We start from the raw sequence: 22,829 nt of genomic DNA, 5'->3' as shown, positions 1-22,829 counted from the left end.
CAGAGGAACTAGCTACAAAACCTCACATATTAATAATAACCTTGAATGTAAATGGTCTAAATGTCTCACTTAAAAAGCACAGAGTGGCAATCTGGATAAGAAAAATCCCAGAACGTCCAGGGCTCCTGCCGAGTCAGAAGAAATGGGACTCCCTCCGCGACGCACCCGGAGCAGCTCCCTTAGCTGTGGAAGCGGCGGTGTCTTCGAAGAAACCGGAAGCCCGTGGTGACTGACCCCTGGCGACCCGGTTTGTTTCCTGTCCGTTTCCAAACACTAAGGAATCGAAACTCGGCGGCCTTGGGGGCGGCCCTACGTAGCCTCGCTTCTGGTTGTCATGGATGCACTGGTAGAAGATGATATCTGTATTCTGAATCATGAAAAAGCCCATAAGAGAGATACAGTGACTCCAGTTTCAATATATTCAGGAGATGAATCTGTTGCTTCCCATTTTGCTCTTGTCACTGCACATGAAGACATCAAAAAACGATTTAAGAACTCTTTGTTAAAGAAGGGAATAAGATTTTTGGAAGAAAAGCTAATAGCTCGATTTGATGAAGAAACAAGTTTCGTGGGATGAGAACAAGTAAATAAGGCCTATCGTGCATATCGAGAGGTTTGCATTGATAGAGATAATTTGAAGAGCAAACTGGACAAAATAGATAAAGACAACTCTGAATCTTTGAAAGTATTGAATGAGCAGCTACAATCTAAAGAAGTAGAACTCCTCCAGCTGAGGACAGAGGTGGAAACTCAGCAGGTGATGAGGAATTTAAATCCACCTTCATCAAACTGGGAGGTGGAAAAGTTGAGCTGTGACCTGAAGATCCATGGTTTGGAACAAGAGCTGGAACTGATGAGAAAAGAACGTAGCGATCTCAAAATAGAACTACAGAAAGCCAAACAAACGATCCATATCAGGAAGACAATCTGAAGAGCAGAGATCTCCAAAAACTAAGCATTTCAAGTGATAATATGCAGCATGCATACTGGGAACTGAAGAGAGAAATGTCTAATTTACATCTGGTGACTCAAGTACAAGGTGAACTACTAAGAAAACTGAAAACCTCAACTGCAATCAAGAAAGCCTGTGCCCCTGTAGGATGCAGTGAAGACCTTGGAAGAGACAGCACAAAACTGCACTTGATGAATTTTACTGCAACATACACAAGACATCCCCCTGTCTCACCAAATGGCAAAGCTCTTTGTCATACCGCATCATCCCCTTTACCAGGAGATGTAAAGGTTTCATCAGAGAAAGCAATCCTCCAATCATGGACAGACAATGAGAGATCCATTCCTAATGATGGTACATGCTTTCACGAACACAGTTCTTATGGCAGAAATTCTCTGGAAGACAATTCCTGAAAAGACAATATTTCCAAGTCCTCCTAAATCAAGTGAGACAGCATTTGGGGAAACTAAAACTAAAACTTTGCCTTTACCCAACCTTCCACCACTGCATTACTTGGATCAACATAATCAGAACTGCCTTTATAAGAATTAATTTGGAAAAGATTCACGATTTCACCATGAGGACACTTATCTCTTTCAGTGGTCCTCCCAAGAAATTATTTAACAAACTGAAAGGGGATTTTGATTAAAATTTTGCAGAGGTCTTCAGTATCTATATTTGAACATACGTACAATATGTACAAAAACCAACATAGTTGGTTTTCTAGTATGAAAGAGCACCCTTTAGCTCCATATTCTAAGAATCTGAAATATGCTACTATACTAATTAATAAGTAAACTTAAGGTGTTTAAAAAAGAGAACTCTGCCTTCGATATTAATCGTAAAATTTTGCCTCTCAGATAGAAGAATGGAATTGGAGATTGTAGATGTGGTTTTACAAAGTGTGAAATGTCTAAATATCTGTTCATAAAAATAAAAGGAAACCATGTATGTTGCTTCAAATTGCATAATGGAACAAATGGCAATGTGAATAGGTTACATTTCTGTTGTTATAATGCGTAAAGATATTGAAAATATAGTGAAATAAAAGCATCTTAGGTTAAAAAAAAAAAAAAGAAAAATCAAGACCCATTAATTTACTGTCTTCAAGAGAACCATCTCACTTGTAACAAAATCCATAGGCCCAAGGTAGAGGGCTGAAGAGTCATATTGCAAATGGAGAACAAAATACAGCAGAGGTTATCATTATACTTAGATAAAACAGACTTTAAACCAGCAATAGTAAAAAAAGGAAAAAGAGGAGCATTACATGATGATAAATGGTTCAATTCAACAAGAAGAGTTAACTATCCTAAATATAGATGAACCCAACATTGGAGCACTGGGATTCACAAAAAGAAGTACTTCTAGACCTATAAAGAGACTAAGACAGCCACCTGATAATAGTGGGAGACTTCAGCACCCCACTGTAAACATTAGACAGATGATTAAAGCAGAATACTAACAAATAAATTCTGGAATTAAATGTGACACTTGGTCAATTGGAATTAATAGACATCTACAGATTACTCCACCCATCTACTACAGAATTTACATTCCTCTCTTCTGTACACAGAATATACCCCAAGATTACATAGAAATTAAACAACTTGCTTCTGAGTGATTTTGGGTTAACCATAAAGTTAATTCATAAATAAATCTCTGAAATAAATAAAAACAAAGTCACAATATACCAAAATCTCGGGATGCAGCAAAAGCCATCTTAAGACAAAATTTATATTATTAAATGTTTACCTTAAAAAGTTAGAAAGATCTCAAATTAACAGTCTAACATCACACACAAGGGAACTGGGAAAACAGGAACAAATTAAACTGAAAGCAGGCAGAAGTAAAGAAATAACTAAAATCAGGGCAGAGTTGAATAAAATTGAGACCCAAAAATCCAAACAATCAATGAAACCAAAAGTTAAATTTCTGAAAGGAAAACAAGATTGATTGATAGACCACTAGCTACATTAACCAAAAAAAAAAAAAAAAAAAGAGAGAAAAGATTCAAATAAGTACATACAAAAATAATAAAGGTGACATTACAATTAATCTCACAGAAATACAAAAGAACCTCAGAGATTACACATACACAAATTAGAAAACCTAGAGGAAATGGATAAATGCCTGTAAACACACAATCTTTCAAGATAAAATCAGGAAGAAATTAAAATGCTGATCAAATTAATATCGAGCTCCAAAATAGAATAATGAAAAACCTACCAACCAAAAAAAGCCCTGGACCAGATGGATTCATAGCTGAGTTACACCAGACATACAACAAAGAGTTGGTACCCATTCTATTGAAACTATTCCAAAAATTTGAGGAGAAGGGACTCTTCCCTAACTCATTCTATGAGGCCAGCATCATTCTTACTAAAACCCAGCAAAGGCACAATGAAAAAGAAAACTACAGGCCAATATATCTGTTGAACATAAACACAAAAATCCTCAGTAAAATCCTAGCAAACTAAATCTAGCAGCATATCAAAAAGTTAATTCAGCACAATCAAGTAGAATTTATTTCTAGGATGCAAGGCTGGTTCAACATATGAACATCAATAAATGTAATTCACTACATAAACACAATTAAAAACAAAAACCATATTATCATTTCAACATATATAAAAAAAGCTTTTGATAAAATACAATATCCCTTCATGATAAAAAAAAAAAAACACCTCGACACTCAACAGCATGGACATCAAAGGAACATGTTACAAAATAATAAGAGCTATCCATGACCAACGTACAGCCAACATCATACTGAATAGGCAAAAACCGGAAGCATTCCCTTGAAAATGGAAAAAGACAAGGATGCCCACTCTCATTCCTCCTATTCAACATAGTACTGGAAGTCTTAGCCAAAGCAATCAGGTGAGAGAAAAGCATAAATGGCATCCCAATAAGAAAAGAAGAAGTCAAGCTATCTCTCCTCATGGATGAATTGATTCTCTACCTAGAAAACCCTAAAGACTCCACCAAATGGCTTGTGGAACTGGCAAATGACTTTCTGGATACAAAATCAACATATAAAAATCAGTAGAATTTTTATACACCAGTAACATTCAAGCCAAAAGCCAAATATGGAACACAATCCCATTTACAATAGCCACAAATAAATAAAATATCTAGAAATACATCTAACTGCTGGGCATGGTGGCTCATGCCTGTAATCCCAGCACTTTGGGAGGCCAAGGCAGGAGGATTGCCTGAGCTCAGGAGTTCGAGACCACCTTGGGAAACATGGTGAAACCCCGTGTCTACTAAAATACAAAAAATTAGCCAGGCGTGGTGGCACGGGCCTGTATTCCCAGCTACTCAGGAGGCTGAGGCATGAGAATCATTTGAGCCCAGGAGGCAGAGGTTGCAGTGAGCCAAGATCATGCCACTGCACTCCAGTTTGGGCTACAGAGTGAGACTCCTTCTCAACAAAACAAAACAAACCAAAACAAACAAACAAAAAAATAGGAATACATCTAACTGAGGAGGTGAAAGATCTCTACAAGGAGAGCTACAAAACACTGCTGCTGAAAGAAATTATAGATGAAACAAACAAATGGCAAAACTTTCCATGCTCATGAATAAGAAGAGTCAGTTTTGTTAAAATGCCCATACAGCTCAAAGTAATCTACAGATTCAATGCTATTCCAATCAAACTATCAATGTCATTTTTTATAGTAGAACAATTTTAAAATTCATATGGAAGCAATAAAGACCCAAATAGCCAAAGCAATTCTAAGCAAAAGGAATGAAGCCAGAGGCATCACATTACCCAACTTCAAACTATACCATAAGGATACAGTAAACAACACAGCAGGGTATTGGTACTAAAACAGACACATAGTCCAAAGGGGGAAGAAAAAAAGAACCTCAAAATAAAGCTGCACACCTACAGCTATGTAATCTTGGCAAAGTTGACGATGATAAATAATGGGGAAAGTACTCCCTATTCAATAAATATTGCTGGGATACCTGGCTAGCCATATGTAGAAGAATAAAACTAGACCCCTACATTTCACCATATGCAAAAATTAACTAAACATGGATTAAAAATTTAAATGTAACACCTCAACCAATAAGAATCCTAGAAGAAAACCTAGGAAACACCCTTCTGGAGATTGGTCTTGAAAAAGAATTTATGACTAAGTCATCAAAAGCAATTGCAAGAAAATCAGAAATTGACAAGTGGGACCAAATTAAACTGAAGTGCTTCTGCACAGCAAAAGAAACTATCAACAGAGTAAAAAACCTACAGAATGGGAGAAAATATTTCCAAACAACACATCTGACAAAAGTCTAATATCCAGAATGTAAGAGAAACTGAAACAATTATACAAGCAAAACTCAAATAATCCCATTAAAAAATGGGTGAAAGAGATGAGCAGACACTTCTCAAAAACAAGACTTAAGAGTAGTCAACAAAAATGAAAAAAATGCTTCACATCAGTAATCATCAGATAAAAGCAAATTAAAACCAAGATGAGCTGAGCAAGATGTCAGAATAGAGTGCTCCACCGATCATATCCCCTGTAAAAATACCAGTTTATCAACTACCTACACAAACAAAAAACCTTCATAAGAAACACAAATCAGGTGAGCCCTTACAGTACCTGGTGTTAACTTCACTGAAACAAGCACTGAAGAGGTAGAAAAAGTCTTGAATCGTTGTCGCCACACGTTTCCCCCTACCACTGGCAGCCGCAGCAGTGGCATGGTGCAGAGAGCATCTCTGAGTGCTGCGGGAGAGAAAGCACAGCAGTTGTGAGGCAGTAAACTCAGTACTGCAATGCTAGAGCAGAAAGGAAAACTGGACCACATTCAGCTGATGCCTGCCCACAAAGGCAGTATATAAAACAGCCCTAGCCAAAGGGGAATTACTGATCCCAGTGGTTGAAACTTGAGCTCCTGCAAACCTTGCCACCCCAGGCTACAGTGCTTTGTATCTCTAAATAAACATGAAAGGCAGTCTAGACCAAAAGGACTGCAACTTTCAAGTAAGTCCTAGTGCTGAACTGGCCCCAGAGATAGTGGACTGGTGGGGCATGAAACCTACTGAGACACAAGCTGGGGCAGCAAAGGGAGTGATGGCATCATCCTTCCCCTAACCCCAGGATGCACAGCTCACAGCTCCAAAAGAGACGCTTTCTTTCTGCTTGAGGAGAGAAGAGGGAAGAATTTTCCATCTCTTCAGGAGGACTCTGTCTTACATCTAAGATTTAAGCTCAGCCACAGGACTGGTCACTGTTCATAGTCATGAGACCCCCATTTCAGGCCATAGCTCACAGACAACATTTCTAAACACATCAAAGGCCAGAAAATGACCCTCTGCTTTGAAGGAAATGATTCGGTCCTGGCAACATACATCAACGGCTAACTGAAGAGCCCTTGGACCCCAAATAACCAGCAGAGATACCAAGGTACTACGTTGAGGGTCCTGGGTGAGCCTCTGACACTTGTTGGCTTCAGGTAATTACCGGCAGAGGTGGCCATGAGGTTAAACTTCTGCTTGAGATAAGCAAACACAAAAGTGAAGGGGACTTTGTCTTGCACCTTAGGTACCAGCACAGCCACAGGGAAGTAGAGAAGCAAGTGGGCTCTTGGAGTCCCCAATTCCAAGATTTGACATCTGGATGGAATTTCTGAACTTTCCCTGGGCCAGAGGTGAGCCCATTGCCCTGAAGGGGGAGTCCCAGGCCAGGTAGCATTTACTATAAGCTGACTGAAGAGCCCTTGGACCTAAAGAGAACATCTGCAGTAGTCTGGCAGTACCCCACACCATGACCTGTGCAAACAGGGGCTACAGGGTGATCCTCTGCCTTTGGAAAAGGGAGGAAAGAGTGATAATGACTGCATCTTGTGGTTTCAGTGAACACCAGGTAGACTTCTAAGGTTTATTACTCTAGTCTCTTGAGTCCCAGAGGGCATCTCTGGACACATCCAGGGCCTGGGGGATCTTGCCACTGTGAATGGAAGGCCACAGGCCTGGCTGGCCTTGTCATCTGCTGATTACAGAGCATCAGGGCCTTGAGTGAACATAGGCAGTATCCAAGGAGTGGTTATAGCATGTCTTGGATGAGGCACAGTGCTCTACTGGCTTCAAGTCTGACCCAGCACAATCATAGTGGCCACAGGGATACTTGTGTCACTCCAACTGTAGCTTCAGGTGTCTCAGGAGAGAGAAGGAGAGAGAAAGAGATTCTGTATATTTGGGAGAAAGTAAGAGAAGAAAACAAAAGTTTCTGCCTGGTAACCCAGAGAATTTGCCCAGATACTGCATTAAGGCAGTACCTCTACAAGTCTGCAAGAATCACAGTGTTACTAGGGCTGAGGTGTCCCCAAAGCAAGTACAGATTGTATCACAACATGCAAGTCCTTTCAAATATCTGAAAAATCTTCGCAAAAAGGACTAGAACAAGCAAGCCCAAATAGCAAGGACTAAAATAAATATCAAACTCTTCAATGCTCAGACACCAAAGAACATCTGCTAGCCTCAACAATATCCATGCAAACATGACCTCACTAAATGAACTAAATAAGCCACCAGTGAACAATCCTGAAGAAATAGAGATATGTGACCTTTCAGATGAGAATTCAAAATAGTTTTTTTGAGGAAACTCAAATAAATTCAAGATAACACAGAATAAATTTAGAACTGTATCAGATAAATTTAACAAAGAGATTGAAATAATTAAATAGCATCAAGAAAATAATCTGGAGCTGAAAAATGCAATTGGCATACTGCAGAATGCATCAGAACCCTACAAAAGTAGAACTGATCAAGCAGAAGAAAGAATTAGTGAGCTTGAAGACAGGCTACTTAAAAATATACAGTCAGAAAAAAACAGAAGAAAAAAGAATAAAAAACAATAAAGCACACATACAAGTTCTAGAAAATAGCCTAAAAAGCGCAAATCTAAAAGTTACTGGCCTGAAGGAGGAGATAGAGAAAGAGAAAGGAGTAGAAAGTTTATTCAATGGGACAATAATAGAGAATTTTTCAAACCTAGAATAAGGTATTAATATTCAAGTACAATAAAATTACAGAAGGCCAAGCCGACTTAAAACAAAGAAGGCTACCTCAAGGCATTCAATAATCAAAATCCAAAGAGCCAAGGATAAAGAAAGGATCTTAAAGACAGCAAGAGAAAAGAAACAAATAATATACAAGGAAGCTTCAATACATCTGGCAGCAGACATTTCAGTGAAAACCTTACAGGCCAGGAGAGAGGGGCATGACATTTTAAAGTGCTGAAGGGACACACACACACACACACACACACACACACACACACACACACAAACCCAAAAAGAAAGACATTAAATCCTATCACTAAAGAAAATATCCTACATTAAAGGAAGACAAGGAAGAAAAGAAGGAAGAGAAGATTACCAAACAAAAAGAAAACAAATAACAATATGGCAGGAGTAAGTCTTTACTTATCAATAGTAGCATTGAATATAAATGGACTAAACTCTCCAATCAAAAGAAACAGACTGGCTGAATAGACAAAAAAAACAAGAAGTATACCGACAAGAAACGTACTTCACCTGTAAAGACACATAACTGAAAATAAAGGGATGGAAAAAGATATTCCATGCCAATGGACACCAAAAAAAGAGCAGAAATCACTACACTTATATCAGACAAAATAGATTTCAAAACCAAAAAACATAAGAAGAGACAAAAGAAGGTCTCTATATAATGATAAATAAGTCAATTCAACCAGAAAATACAACATTTAAATATATATGCACCCAGTAATGGAGCACCCAGATATGTAAAGGAAATATTAGAGCTAAAGAGAGAGATAGGCCCCAATACAATAATAGCTGCATATTTTCATTTTCAACATTGGACAGATCTTCCAGACACAAAATCCACAAAGAAACATTGGACTTAATCTGCACCATAGACCAAATGGATCTAATAGATATTTATAGGCCATTTCATCCAACAGCTGCTGAATAAACATTCTTCTCTTCAGCACACGGACTATTCTCAAGGATGGAACATATGTTAGGTCAGTTCACCAAAGAAGTGTTATGACATTCACAAAAATTGGAAATAATACTAGGCATCTTTCCAAACCACAATAGAATAAAAGTAGAAATCAATAACAGGAGGAATTTTGGAAACTACACAAACACATGGAAATTAAACATATACACCTATCTACCCACAAAAATAATAAATAAATAAATAAAGGAACGAAAAAAATAAAATAAGAAAAAAGAAAACACTATTCTCCTGAATGACCAATGAAGAAAACAAAGAGGAAATTGAAAAATTTCTGATAATAAATCATAATGAAAACATGAGATACCAAAACCTATGAGATACAGAAAAAGAAGTACTAAGATGAAAGTTTATAGCTATACGTGCCTATATATAAAAAAAGAGAAAAACTCCAAAGAAACAATCTAATGATGCATCTTAAAGATTTACAAAGGCAAGAGAAAACCAAATCTAACATTAGTGGAAGAAAAAAAATATAGATCAGAGCATAAATGGATAAAATTGAAATAAAAAAATACAAAAGATCAATAAAACAAAAAGTTGTTTTTCAAAAAAAGTTAAACAAAATTGACAAACCTTTAGCCAGACTAAGAAAAAAGAGAGAAGATACAAATAAATAAAATTAGAAATGCAAAAGGAGACATTACATCTGATAATACAGAAATTCAAATAATCATTAGTGGCTACTATGAGCAACTAACTATATGCCAATATTGAAAAATCTAGAGGAAATTAATGCATTTCTAGATACAGCCCATCAAAATTTAACCAGGAAGAAGTCCAAAACCTAAACAGATCAATAACAAGTAACAAGATTGAAGCTGTAAAAAACCTCTCTCAGTAAAGAAAAGCTCAGGACCTAATGGCTTCACTGCTCATTTTTGTCAAACATTTAAAGAACTAATAACAATCCTACAAAAACTATTCCAAAAAATAGAGGAGGAGGAAATACTTCCAAACTCATTTTACAAGACCATTATTACCCTGATACCAAAAACAGAAAAAGACACATCAAAATAAAAGAGAATGACAGGCCAATATCTTTGATGAATATTTTTTGCAAAATTCTCAACAAAATACTAGCAAACTTAATGTAACAATACATTAAAATCAATGATACATCATATCAACAGAATAAAAATTAAAAAATGATCATTTCAATTGATGACAAAAAAAGAATTTGATAAAATTCAACATCCATTCATGATAAAAATCTTCAAAGAACTGGGTATAGAAGGAACATACCTCAAACTAATAAAAGGCATATACAACAGTCCTGAAGCAGGTATCATACTGAATGGGAAAAAACTGAAAGCCTTTTCCTAAGATCTGGAACATCACAAGGATGCCCACTGTCACCACTACTATTCAACATAATACTAGAAGTCCTAGCTAGAGCAAGCAGATTAATTTTAAATAACGGATTTTGAAAGGTTGAAAGATGCTAAATAAATTTAAGGTGTTTTTCTTTTATGTATTTATTATATGTTGAGCACATAGTAGGCATTCAATTGACAACATTTTATAAAGCACATCAACAGCAATGCCATTGGGTCCCATGAGTCTTTCTAGCCCTGAGCAGTAGTTATTCCATTTCACTGAATATTTATCAGATGGTGTTTAAAAATATTAAAAACAAGCTGGATGCTTGTTTTTATATACCCTTTTATATATATTGTTATATATATATATATTGTTTTATATACTCAATCTTTATACCCTTCATGCAGAATAATATTGGATTGGGGAGAATTAATTTAGTGTTACTAAGTCCAAATCCAATGAAAACTTGTTTTAATTGTATTATTTTCTTTCTCCTCATAAAAGACAACAGACCTTTATCACTACTCCACCAATAAGCTCTCTCATAAGAGGATCTCAGAAATTATTTTCTCATATTACTAATCCTTTCAAATATAATTTTATTTCTAACTAGAGGTCAGAGAGTTATTCTCAGAGAATATGAAAAATCAGATGACTATTTTCCTCTGACTGTTAAACTAAAATATTTCACAGGTATTCAGCTCAGGAGAAAAGAACTTGTCTAACAACCAGTGCAACCTCTGGATAACACTTTGTATCGGTAAATGCCCAAACACATATAGTATATTTTATTTTCATAGGATTCAATATCCCACCATATTTAAGATATATGACCTCATGGATGAGTCAGTGTTACTTAAAACAAATTTCAAGGCTCATTATGTGGAAATAGCATATTAAAACAGAGAACATTGATCATACATTAAATATATTTTATTTTAAATACTCTGTTTTTGAAATGAATCACAGGGGTTTATTGAGGCACAGAATTTATTGTTATAATTTCAGAGGGAAGATTTCTTAGGAATGTTTGGGGTAAAGTTCTTGGTTTTCTTTTGGTGCTTTGAGTTATAGCAACATTCTCAATTAGAAAATGTAGTCTGCGTGTAATAAAATAAAAATGACCAGCAAGGCAAATGCCAACTATTTATCAAAAATTATGGAGCTTGGATAATAACTTTTTGAGAGAAGCAAGATAATTTGAAACTTTTTAGAGTTAGGCTTGGATATTTACCTGTTTCCACAGTAACTAATAATGAGAAAAAGTTTATGAGCAATCTGTATTCACCCATTCCAGAATGATGAGAGCTAAATTCATCATTGTGTTTCCTAGGCCAGAATAACCATCTTTGCTAAGAATTAATTTTCCCCCTTTTGAGGAGATAAAATTTAACTAAAGCAAGATAATTTCCTAATTTTTAACGGTAAATTGGAAATCTGGGATTAAGATGCCCATTCTCTGAATTTCTGATAAAATGATCTTAGGCCCAAATTTGTCAAAGCTACTGACATTTTGGAAGTGTCATAATATTTCTAATTAAACTTGTAAATCAAACTGCTTTCAAAGACCACACATGTAAGCTTACCTTGAGGATGATTATCCTTTCTATGAACACCAAGGCATTTTCCTTCATATTCTGAGTCAAGGTGATATCTTTCCCTTGGTTCAGAGTCAAATGCAATTCTGTGTTCATTTTCACTGTCAGACTCCATAAGATGCTTTTCCTTCTCTTCATCCATTTGAAGTCTCTCATTTGCAAATTGTATCAGACACTGTTCCCTCTGCATCCTCATCAGGTGTCTTTCACTTTCAAACTTATTTTGTTGTCTTTACTTTTTTAGAATTTGTATGATGTTTTTAGAATTAGAGTCTACATGATGTCTTTCAAAGTTTTCCAAATATTTTAGAGGGCCATCCTGATAGCTTCCAGAGCTATTCAAAAGTCTTGCAGACCTATGCTGCTATGTTATAGAACAATCCCAGCATCTACCATAGTCAGAGTCTGACTGTATTTTATTAGAGTCCATCCGATATCTTTCAGATTCAGACTTGAGTCCTGTCCAGCATCTTTCCAATTCAGAGGTTCTTTGGCAATTTTCAGACTTTATCATGTGTTTTCCAGAATCACAGTTCATCCCCAGGCTTTCAGAGTCTGAGTCCATTGTACGTCTTTCAGACCAATAATTCATCCAGAGCCCTTCAGTGTCAGTCCTCAAATGGAATGTATTAGAATTCATGAGAAATTTGAAAGCTGCTAAGCCTAGCCCATATCTTCCTGAATCTGAGTCCATCCCACATGGTTCAGAGCTAAAGTCCATCATATATCTTTTAGATCTAGCCTTCTTCTGGTATTTTTCTTCCTCCATCAGATGTACCCCAGGTAAAGAGGCTGAGTCCATTTCACCCATCTCTGTGTCTGAGTCCGTCAGATACCTCTAAGAAGCAGAGACCATCCAGAGTTTTTTCAGTCTCCGTCAATATTTTTTCAGAGTCCATCAGGTGTTTTACAGAATCTGAGGCCATTTGGCATTTTTCTGTCTTCAGCAAGTGTTTCACAGATGCAGAGGCCATGGGGCATTTTTCTGAGTGTGATACTATCCCCAGTCTTTCATTGTCAGAATACAGATATTTTTCAGAGTCAGAATCTACCAAGCATTTTTTTCTGAACCAAAGTCCATCCAGTGTTGCAGAGAGTCAGAATCCACCTGGCACTGTTCAACTCTCATCGGGTTTTCTGCATAGCCTGAAGCCATTTGGTAGTTTTCTGCTTCTAGCAGGTGTGTCACAGAGTCTGAGTCTCTAGTATGTTTTTCTGAGTCCATTCCCCATATTACCGAGTCAGAGTCTTTCAAGTGTTGTTCTAAGTCAGAGTCCAAACCAATGCCTCTATCAAAGTCAGAATCAATCACATCCTTCAGAGTCAGAGTCCATAAGGGGACTATGACTTTTAATTATTGTCAGATGTTGGAGACTTTTATAGTCCCAAGAACCAGATAAAATTTCAGAACCTTTTATGTCAGAAACTTCTGTTTCAGATTCATTTCCTTCATCCTGTTGCGTAGTAACAGCTTCTTCATTACTTAAAGAAAAGACAAACATGAATGAATACTTGTTTAAATATTCATCAAATGTTAGCAAACACATTTTTTTTGTTGAAAATCCTATTTTAGGAAAGCATTATAGAGTACATATTTTTATACTTCAAGCTGTAGAAAGCAAGATAAAACACTAAACTTCCTGTGAACAAATTGGAAGACTATCAGTGTACAGATTTTACACTCACTTACATCTTGCCTCACATTAACTGTTTTACAGCACATCTGAAAGTAATTGCCTGACTAGGCTACTTCCTTGCAAATATACCATTTTCTTGTCCTTATCCAATCAATACATCATTATTCTGGAGGCTGAATATCATGTTAAAATGTAGTATAAAATAAAAGTAAACTATGTGTATATTTTACTCCATGATAAGATTTGTAGACTCAATTATCATCAATGAGGTTTACCTTGGAATGTTGAGCTTTCCTGGAGAAAAATATTCAAAACTGTCAGGTACTCTTTAATTTTGAAGAGACACAACTTGAAGAGGAAATCTACGTTCACTTGATGAACTAGTTGTAGTTATTGAACTAGTTATAGTTATTGGCTGCAAAGCAAAACAAATCATAAAGTTGTAATTTCTCAGTTGCATTTAAAATGAAACAGTATACTTAGGCACTTGGAGGACAGTATTGCTTTACTAGTAGCACCTGTGCTTAATCGAAAGTCATAGTGAAAACCTTTTCTAAACTAAAATTTCAGAATTAATATTCAAATGTAAGAGCAGGCATAGTAGACACTTATTTGGTACCGATATTTTTCACAGAATTAGAAAAAAAAACTATTCTAACATTCATATGGAATCAAAAAGAGCCTGAATAGCCAAAGCAATTCTAAGCAAAAAGAACAAAGCCAGAGGCATCACATTACCTGACTTTAAACTACACTATAAGGCTATAGTAACCAAAACAGCATTGTACTGGTACAAAAACAGGTGCATAGACCAATGAAACAGAATAGAAAACTCAGGCAAAAAAAGCCACACACCTATAATCATACGATATTTGCAAGTCCAAAAAAAAAAAAAAAAAGAAAAGCAATGAGGAAAGGAGTCCCCATTCAATAAATGGTGCTGGGATAACTGGATAGCCATATGCAGAAGATTGGAACTGGACCCCTTCCTTATACCTTATACAAATGTTGACTCAAGTTGGATTAGACTTAAATGCAAAACACAAAATGATAAAAACCATGGAAGATAACCTAGGAAATATCTTTCTGGACATAAATCCTGGCAAAGATTTCATGACAAAGATGCCAAAAGCAAAAGCAATTGCAACAAAAATAAAAATTGATAAATGAGATCTAATTAAAGAGTCTCTGCACAGCAAAAGAAACTATCAACAGAGTAAACAGACAACTGACAGAATGGGAGAAAATTTTTGCAAAATATGCCTTTGACAAAGGTCTAACATAAAGAATCTGTACAGCACTTAAAAATTAATACATGTAAAACAAACAATCCCATTAAAAAGTGGACAAAGGATATGAACAGACACTTTTCAAAAGAAGACATACATGCAGCCAACAAGCATATAAAAAATGCTCAACATCACTAATCATTAGAGAAGTGCAAATCAAAACCACAATGAGATACCATCTCACATTAGGGAAGTGAAAATCAAAACCACAATGAGATACCATTGGCTCTTATTACAAAATGGCTATTATTACAAAAAGTAACAGATACTGGCAAGGTTGCAGAGAAAAGAGAATGCTTATGCACTGGGGGTGGGAATGTAAATTAGTTCAGCCATTGTGAAAAGCAGTGTGGCAATTCCTCAAAAAACTTAAAATAATTACCATTCAACCCAGCAATCCCATTATTGGGTATATATTTAAGGGAATATAAATTGTTCTACTATAAAGACCTATGCATGTGTATGTTTCTTTTAGCACTATTCACAATAGCAAAGATGTGGTATCAAATTAAATGTCCATCAGAAGTAGAGTGGATAAAGAAAATGTGGTATATGTACATTATGAAAAACTACACAGTCAAAAAAGAATGAGATTATGTCCTTTGAAGCAACATGGATGAAGCTGGAGGCCATCATGCTTAGCAAACTAACAGGAACAGAAAACCAAATACCACATGTTCTCACTTATATGTGGGAGCTTAACAATAGGAACACGTGGACACAAAGAGAACAACAGACATTGAGGCCTATTTGAGGGTGAAGGGTGGGAGGAGGGAAAGAATAAAAAAACTACCTATCTAGTATTATGCTTATTACTTGGGTGAGGAAGTCTTCTGTACAGCAAACCCTCATGACATGCAGTTTACCTATATAACAAACCTACATATGTACCCTTGAACCTAAAAAAAATTATAAAGTGTACATACTAAGAAGGTATCTGACTACTATTCCAAAATCATAGAAGTGGCTATTCAATCATGACTTCTCTATCACTAGTTTTCATTATTTTAGAAGTCAAGACAAAAAGTAAGGGACAAGGAAAAACACAAGCAAATTTTATTTAACTAGACATAATTTATGCTGAATCAAATAATATCTTCCTTCATAAATTGGTAATTAATATTCTTTTATGTGTTTGATTTATCAGGACACTTGGCCTCTTCAGGAACTATACAGATGTTTCTACTCTTTACAGAATAACCTACAGCAGCTGTGCATTTTAACACTACATGGGGAAAAATATAACAGAAAATACAGTGAATATGGAATTCACACTGGTTATTTAGATTACCATACTGCCTGAGGCTTTGGGGACTCTTGGCTATATTGAAGCTTTATGTCTGCCTTTTGGAACACAAAATCAAATATTTTCTTTAGCTAGAATAATTTCAAAGATGATATAAAGTAGCAGAAACTATAAGTACCAGAAAATTCCTAGTAACACCACTTTCCAGAAGTTGCATTTTTGAAATAAACCTATTCTTTTTTCTAAACATTTAACTTCAGTTAACGTCAAAAGAGAAACAATATTTATAAATTTATTAATTAAAACTCTATAAAATCTAATCTCTCTTTAGCTCTAAGACTATTTTCCTGAGAACTGGAATTCTGTGCAGTGCTAAGTTCTTACTGAGAGAGAAAATTGCTGTGAAACCTAAACTCAAATAAAGTTTCAAATAAATGTCTCCACCTAATGAATTTATAATAAAGTGTGCCCTTTTTCTGGGCAGTTGCTCATTTTTTTCTTCAAAGAACTGATTTACAGGTTTACATTTTACATTAAACTGATTTTCAGTGAAGTCTGCAAAGCTCTGTCCAAAGGTTAATATCCTGATGTCTCCTTTGTATCTGCCATTTTACTGCGTCTTATATAGTACTGTTAAGTTGTCATTTTGGGGTGGTGGGCTGTGTGTGTGTGTGTGTGTGTGTGTGTGTGTGTTGTTCTATAATCTTAACAAATTATTGCAGCCACTTAGATGAAATTCATTACACAGAACATTTCCTGATCAAGTGACATCAGAGCAATGACCACAACTGCATAATATACAACTACATTCTAACTATCCATTGTCTTGAAATAAATTGACTTATGGGGCATTTAGGCCTCAGAGCTCAATAGATGACAATAAGTGTACTCCAAGGTTCATGTGGAATGTAAAAATTAAAAAAAACAGCTTCTATTAATGCCCTATATTAGAATTTATAGTTTTTTCTCTGTAATTTTTATTGGAAAAATGTATCTAACTAGTGTTAATCTGTGATGCAATTCCAGGCAAAGAAAGTTATACCATGCAATTTGCAAAATTTTAAGGAATTTAAGGCTTAAATAGGGAGATACAGGAGCGGGAAGGAGAAAATGGCAAGAAGCCATTTACCTTCTAAAGGAAATAAAGCTCACTACTTAGGGAACTTGAATCCTCAATGGTCCTCCTTTGTCTGTAAACTATCTCCATCATTGTACATTGTATATTTCCCTACAGGTTTGCTTTGAGAAAGCTTCAGAATAATAATGTTTGTCTGCGATTTAACGCCAAGTAAAGAAGCCAGATTATCTAGGTATTTTTAACAAGCACAAGTAAATACAGCCCAGTTTAAGAAAGAGTGGGTTAGTTTGAGGGGCTGGCAAACTACGCCCAATGGGCCAAATCCATTTCACCACCTATGACCCAAGAGCATAGAATGTATTTTACATTTTTATTACTAAAATGTAAAAAAGTCTATTAGTCCATGAATGAGAAGAGTTGCTTCAAGAATTGAGGACATTGCCTCTTGGCCTGCAAAGTCTACATTATTTACAATCTGGTCCTTTATGGAAAAAGTTTGCCAACCTCTGAACTAGATGAGCTCCAAAGCCTTTTGTGACTCAGAGTTCATGAATCTGTGCCTTTATGCAAGATAAAAAGCCCTCCTAGTACTTTAAGATGGCTTTTCAATGTAGATAAATAATTGGTCTACATAAATTGCTGAGATTTTAGAGGCTTCTCTTTGTATTTTTAACATTGTCAAAGTCAAAAGGTAGTTTTCCCCTATGGAAAATTGTGATTTAACTGAAAAAGGAATTTGTAAGTTGCATAAAAAAAGATGCTCTGTGAATCTTCTCATTTAGACTGAAAACAATAATAATCCAATTAACCTGTAAATGCTACACATGGAGGAGCCTTTTCACATTAAAAGACCTTGTGAATGCTGAACCACCTAAGATGTTTTCCTCTTACACCTAAAAGCTGCTTTTAAGAGATGCCAAGAGAATGAGGGAACAACTTAAGGATGGATTCCCTGGTTCCAGAAGAGTAGAAATGTGTAGCTCACATCTAAAGAGAGGAGGCTACAAAGTCAGTCAATAATAAAAATCATTCCTGTTTCTTACCAACTAAAACTTTCCTTTTTAGGTTTACACACTTTACCAAACAACTTGAACCCTGTAAGTTGGAGGACTGGACATAATGTAAATTAAACACTTCTTCATTTAATGTCATCATCACTGTTTATCAAAATCTCTTTTATTCATATATATTTTGTCAAACTAAACTATAATATATGGAAGATTAGTCCTACTTAAAATGACCAAAGATCTGAAAATGTAAGAAAGTATTTCTAGCTATACTCCAAAGAATAAATGCTATTATGATATTACTTTCTCTTAAAACTTATTTATTTATTCCTTTATATACATATATGAATATGAATATATATGATTATTTCCTTACTTTTTTCTATTTACCTAGGTATCTGTGGCCATATAGTCTTTTAAGCAAACAACCATTTGAACTAGTGATTCTCAGCGTGTCTATCAGTAATACAATGTTTTCAACCTTTCATAGTTAATGAGTCATATTACAGTATTAACAAAAATACTGGAAAGGATGCTTCGGAGAAAAATGAATGTTAATGAATTTATAGTTGCCAAATAGTCTACAAGCAAGGTTTATGTTATTTATAGAACTTTTTTGTTGCATTCTTGATTAAAATGCAAAATCATGAATTGAAATGGACTCTTGCTTAATACATAAAACTTAAAGAGCTGTATCCTAATAAAAATCCTAATATGTGTGAAATCTATTAAAGTAAAAAGCATTAATTAAAAATTCATATCAAAGTGTTAGAGCATGTAGACAGCTAGATATGAACAGGAGGGGAAACTCCTAGTAGAAAAAAAGAAAAAATGTCTTGGAAGGCTCATGCCCGAGGGGCCACCCAAAATTTTCATATTAATAACATCTCTAATGCTGGAGTGGGTGGGCACTTAGTCAAATGTGAGTGAGAAGGAGAGGAGTTACCTACACAGAAATAAACACCCAGGAATGCCTCTTAAGATGCCACTTAAGAATTGACATCTCTTAAAAGCAGCTTTTAGGTGTAAGAGGAAAACTTCTTAGATGGTTCAGCATTCACAAGGTCTTTTAATGTGAAAAGGCTCCTCCATGTGTAGCATTTACAGGTTAATTGGATTATTATTGTTTTCAGTCTAAATGAGAAGATTCACAGAGCATCTTTTTTTATGCAACTTACAAATTCCTTTTTCAGTTAAATCACAATTTTCCATAGGGGAAAACTACCTTTTGACTTTGACAATGTTAAAAATACAAAGAGAAGCCTCTAAAGTCTCAGCAATTTATGCAGACCAATTATTTATCTACATTGAAAAGCCATCTTAAAGTACTAGGAGGGCTTTTTATCTTGCATAAAGGCACAGATTCATGAACTCTTAATAATCATCCACTCTTCAGTTAAAATGTCAGAATATTGCTAGCTACATGCTGATAAGGACAAAAGGGACATTCCTATGAGAAACCTGGCACCATAAGTACAGATTAGCACAGAGAAGGAAATTCCAAGTAGATATGCATTTGCAATAGGTATGGATTTGACCATCCTACAACCTTCCTGGGTTGGCAGTAATGAGCAGGGCCTCCATCAGGCAGGATTTATATTAATCACCTGCTCGTGCATGTGCATTAACCAACAGTAAGAGCGGCTCCCACAAGCCTGTGTAGAGACTACCCAGGTGTGTAGGGACTTATGGCAGGCGTGTGAAAACTAGACAAAGGACAGAGGTGGGGACTTGAGACAGAGGCGGAATTTGAAGAAATCTGACATGATAAAACTCCCTGCACGGGATCCTTTGCAGGATCAGCCTGCTCCTCCCTTGGAGTGTACATAATTTTTCCTGCAATATGCTTTTCACACTATATTTCCTTTCAATAAAGTCCTCTGCTATCTTTGTGCTGTCTGTTGGTTGAAATCTTTCTTCTAAGTTTAGAGAAGTACTGGGACATCAGCTCTCCTCAGTAATATTCCTTGGTGCTGAAACCCAGGACTTTACCTAGTCCAAGCAGGGTTCTCTGAGGTAAGTGCCAGGAGAAATTTCAGACCCCCTGTTAGACTGCCTCTGCTTCTTCCTACTGTAATCCAAAAATAAAATTTGAAGGCCCCCCTCAACCATCTGAATGAACTCCCTCCTCAGCCAAGGCACTCTAAATTTAACCTGAAAAACTGGTTCAGGCCATGATGGGAAGCGGGGTTGGACATGCCTCATTATGTTCTCCTCCCTTTTGGATTTCAAGAAAAGCTGACAAGCATTTAACATCAACACAGACCTTAAGTCTAATAAGAAACATTTACAATCCATTGTCTTTGAAGTCAGCTACCTGTAGGCTTCATCTGCATGATAAAACTTTTGTCTCCACAGCCTCTTGTCATAACCCAGACATTCCTTTCCATTGATAATAACTCTTTCAACCAATTGCCAATCAGAAAAAAATTTTAAATCTACCTATAACCTGGAAGCCCCCACTTTGAGTAGTCTTGGCTTTCTGGACCGAACTAATGCATATCTTAAATGTATTTGATTGATGTCTCATGACTCCCTAAAATGTATGAAACCAAGCTTCACCCTGACCGAGTGGGCATATGTTGTCAGGGTCTCATGAGGGCTGTGTCAGGGGCCATGGTAACTCATATTTTCCTCAGAATAAATCTCTTCAAATATTTTATAGAGTTTGACCTTTTTCCTCTATACTACTCTAATTCTAACGCAATTCTTGCTACTTTAAAATGAGGCTTTCCTTCTCCTGCTCACTTTCAACTCCCCAGTACAATTCCCTTCAATTACAGTAACTTTTGCTCCCTCTGGCTGATTTTTCAGCTCACCCAGAAAGGTGGCAAGTGGAGGTGGGAGGACTTAAAGACCACACCATGCAGATCTAAGTTACTGTAATTCTCCCTGACAGGAGGCTTGACCTGTTGGCAGGGAATGGCCTAGGCCATGCAATGACTAGAGAATTCTATATATTTTAACTAAAACTACCATATTCCTTTGAGTTGGCTATTTTCCTTCCATTTTACTCCATTTTATTTCCCGGACAAAATACGCCCCTACAGGTAATCAATATCACAAATCAGTTCACCTACTCATTGCTGTCTCTTTGCTCATGGAGGGGCTTTCTTGAATACCTCCTCCACATGCAAACCCCTTGCAGGGCCTGCTCTTCTGGGTCATGCTGTGTTTACATTACTGCTGGGAGCTGAAATTCCCTATATGCCTCCTTTGAACTGTATATTTATTTTTTCCCCACTAATGCAGTTCACCTTCATCCTTTCTCTTACCTCCTTTCTCACTACTGGGGCTAAAACTGGCATGATCCTCATTTAAAGTCATCCTTTCCTTACTATCAGTCCTTCTCCAGTTGAATACTCTTCTAAAACACTTCACTCTGTGGTTCCTTAAACAGGCCGTCCAACTGCTCTGGACAGCCATCTGTGGCCCTCTTACTCATTCTTCCATATCTCTTTACAACGAGGGTCTCTTATGGGCTGTGGGAGGGTTTTTTTTTTTTTTTTTTTTTTGTCTTATGAGGCCATTATTGCCAAACCATGAAGCCCTCAGGTGCTTCTTGTTGTTTGTTGAGAAATCAGACAGAAAATACTCCTGGGGCTCCCTTTGTTGCTTATGTGATTAAAAGGGGGACCTAAGGGACTGGCATCTGGAGCCCTATGCTGATTCTGGAGCTCCTCAAAGGTAAGGGATGATTCACCTTTATGGGTAATAGGTAGAGGCACAGGGTGCCTTACCTCGGCAAAGGCAAGGAATGCCTCACCTTTATGGGTTATCGTAGGAATAAGTGGGGTGATATCTCCTCTAACCTATGAACTGTCAGACCAGGAAGCCCGGCCAGAAGTAGGAAGTTTGGATTTTAATACCATCCACCATTTGACTCTTCCTGTTGAAGTCAGGGCAAATTGTCAGAGATCCCCTACTTGCAAGCCTTCATGACCCTGAGGGAAAACTCTGATCTTTGTAAAGCCTGTAGAATAGACCAAACCACCCTGGCTATGCTCCATTGTCTGCTCCAGAGCCCTCCACCAAAGATTCCTCAGCCTCCCCCATCCAAGAGCAAATATAAGAAACAGGCACCCCAACTCCCTCCCCTATATATCCTACTATCAAGTCTATCAAGTCAGCCCTGCCTTATACTGGGCCCTCTAACCCACTCTCCAGACTCTGCCCATTACAAGTGGTAAGTGGACCAACAGGCCAGTCAGAGTCCAAGTTCCCTTTTCTATGCAGGACCTTTCTCAAGTTAAGGAAGACCTGGGAAAATTATGGATTATCCCGAGAAATTCATAGAGGGTTTCTGTAAATTAACTCTTACTTTTGAGCTTACCTGGAGTGATATAAGCATCCTGTTAGGACAAACTCTCTCATAAGAAAAAAAAAAAAAAACCTGTGAGGCAGCACTCTGTTGCAAGGATGACCTGCACCTGGCAATGTCAACGACCCCATAGGAGCTACAGTTGTTCCCTATGAGGATCCCAATTGGAATTATAATACCCAGTAGGAATACGGGCCAGAAAGCATATGATACTATACCTAATAGAGGGAATAAAAAGGAGTAAAGTTAAACCTGAAAATTATAAGTTAGCCACCATAGACTGAGGGCCAAATGAAAACCCCACAGTCTTTCTTGAGATGTTCTAGGAAACTCTTATCAAACATGCAAACCT

The 22,829-nt window shown here is 36.6% G+C and overlaps 1 pseudogene; it reads left to right on the top strand.

The window, feature by feature from the left end:
- The first annotated feature begins 249 nt into the window (after window positions 1–249).
- Window positions 250–2,034, top strand: LOC100939182 (5-azacytidine-induced protein 2-like; annotated as a pseudogene).
- The last annotated feature ends 20,795 nt before the right edge of the window (window positions 2,035–22,829 follow it).

The sequence above is a fragment of the Pongo abelii genome, chromosome X (assembly GCF_028885655.2).
Source record: "Pongo abelii isolate AG06213 chromosome X, NHGRI_mPonAbe1-v2.0_pri, whole genome shotgun sequence".
Classification (NCBI taxonomy): domain Eukaryota; kingdom Metazoa; phylum Chordata; class Mammalia; order Primates; family Hominidae; genus Pongo; species Pongo abelii.
This window is presented reverse-complemented; position numbering and strand designations above follow the sequence as displayed.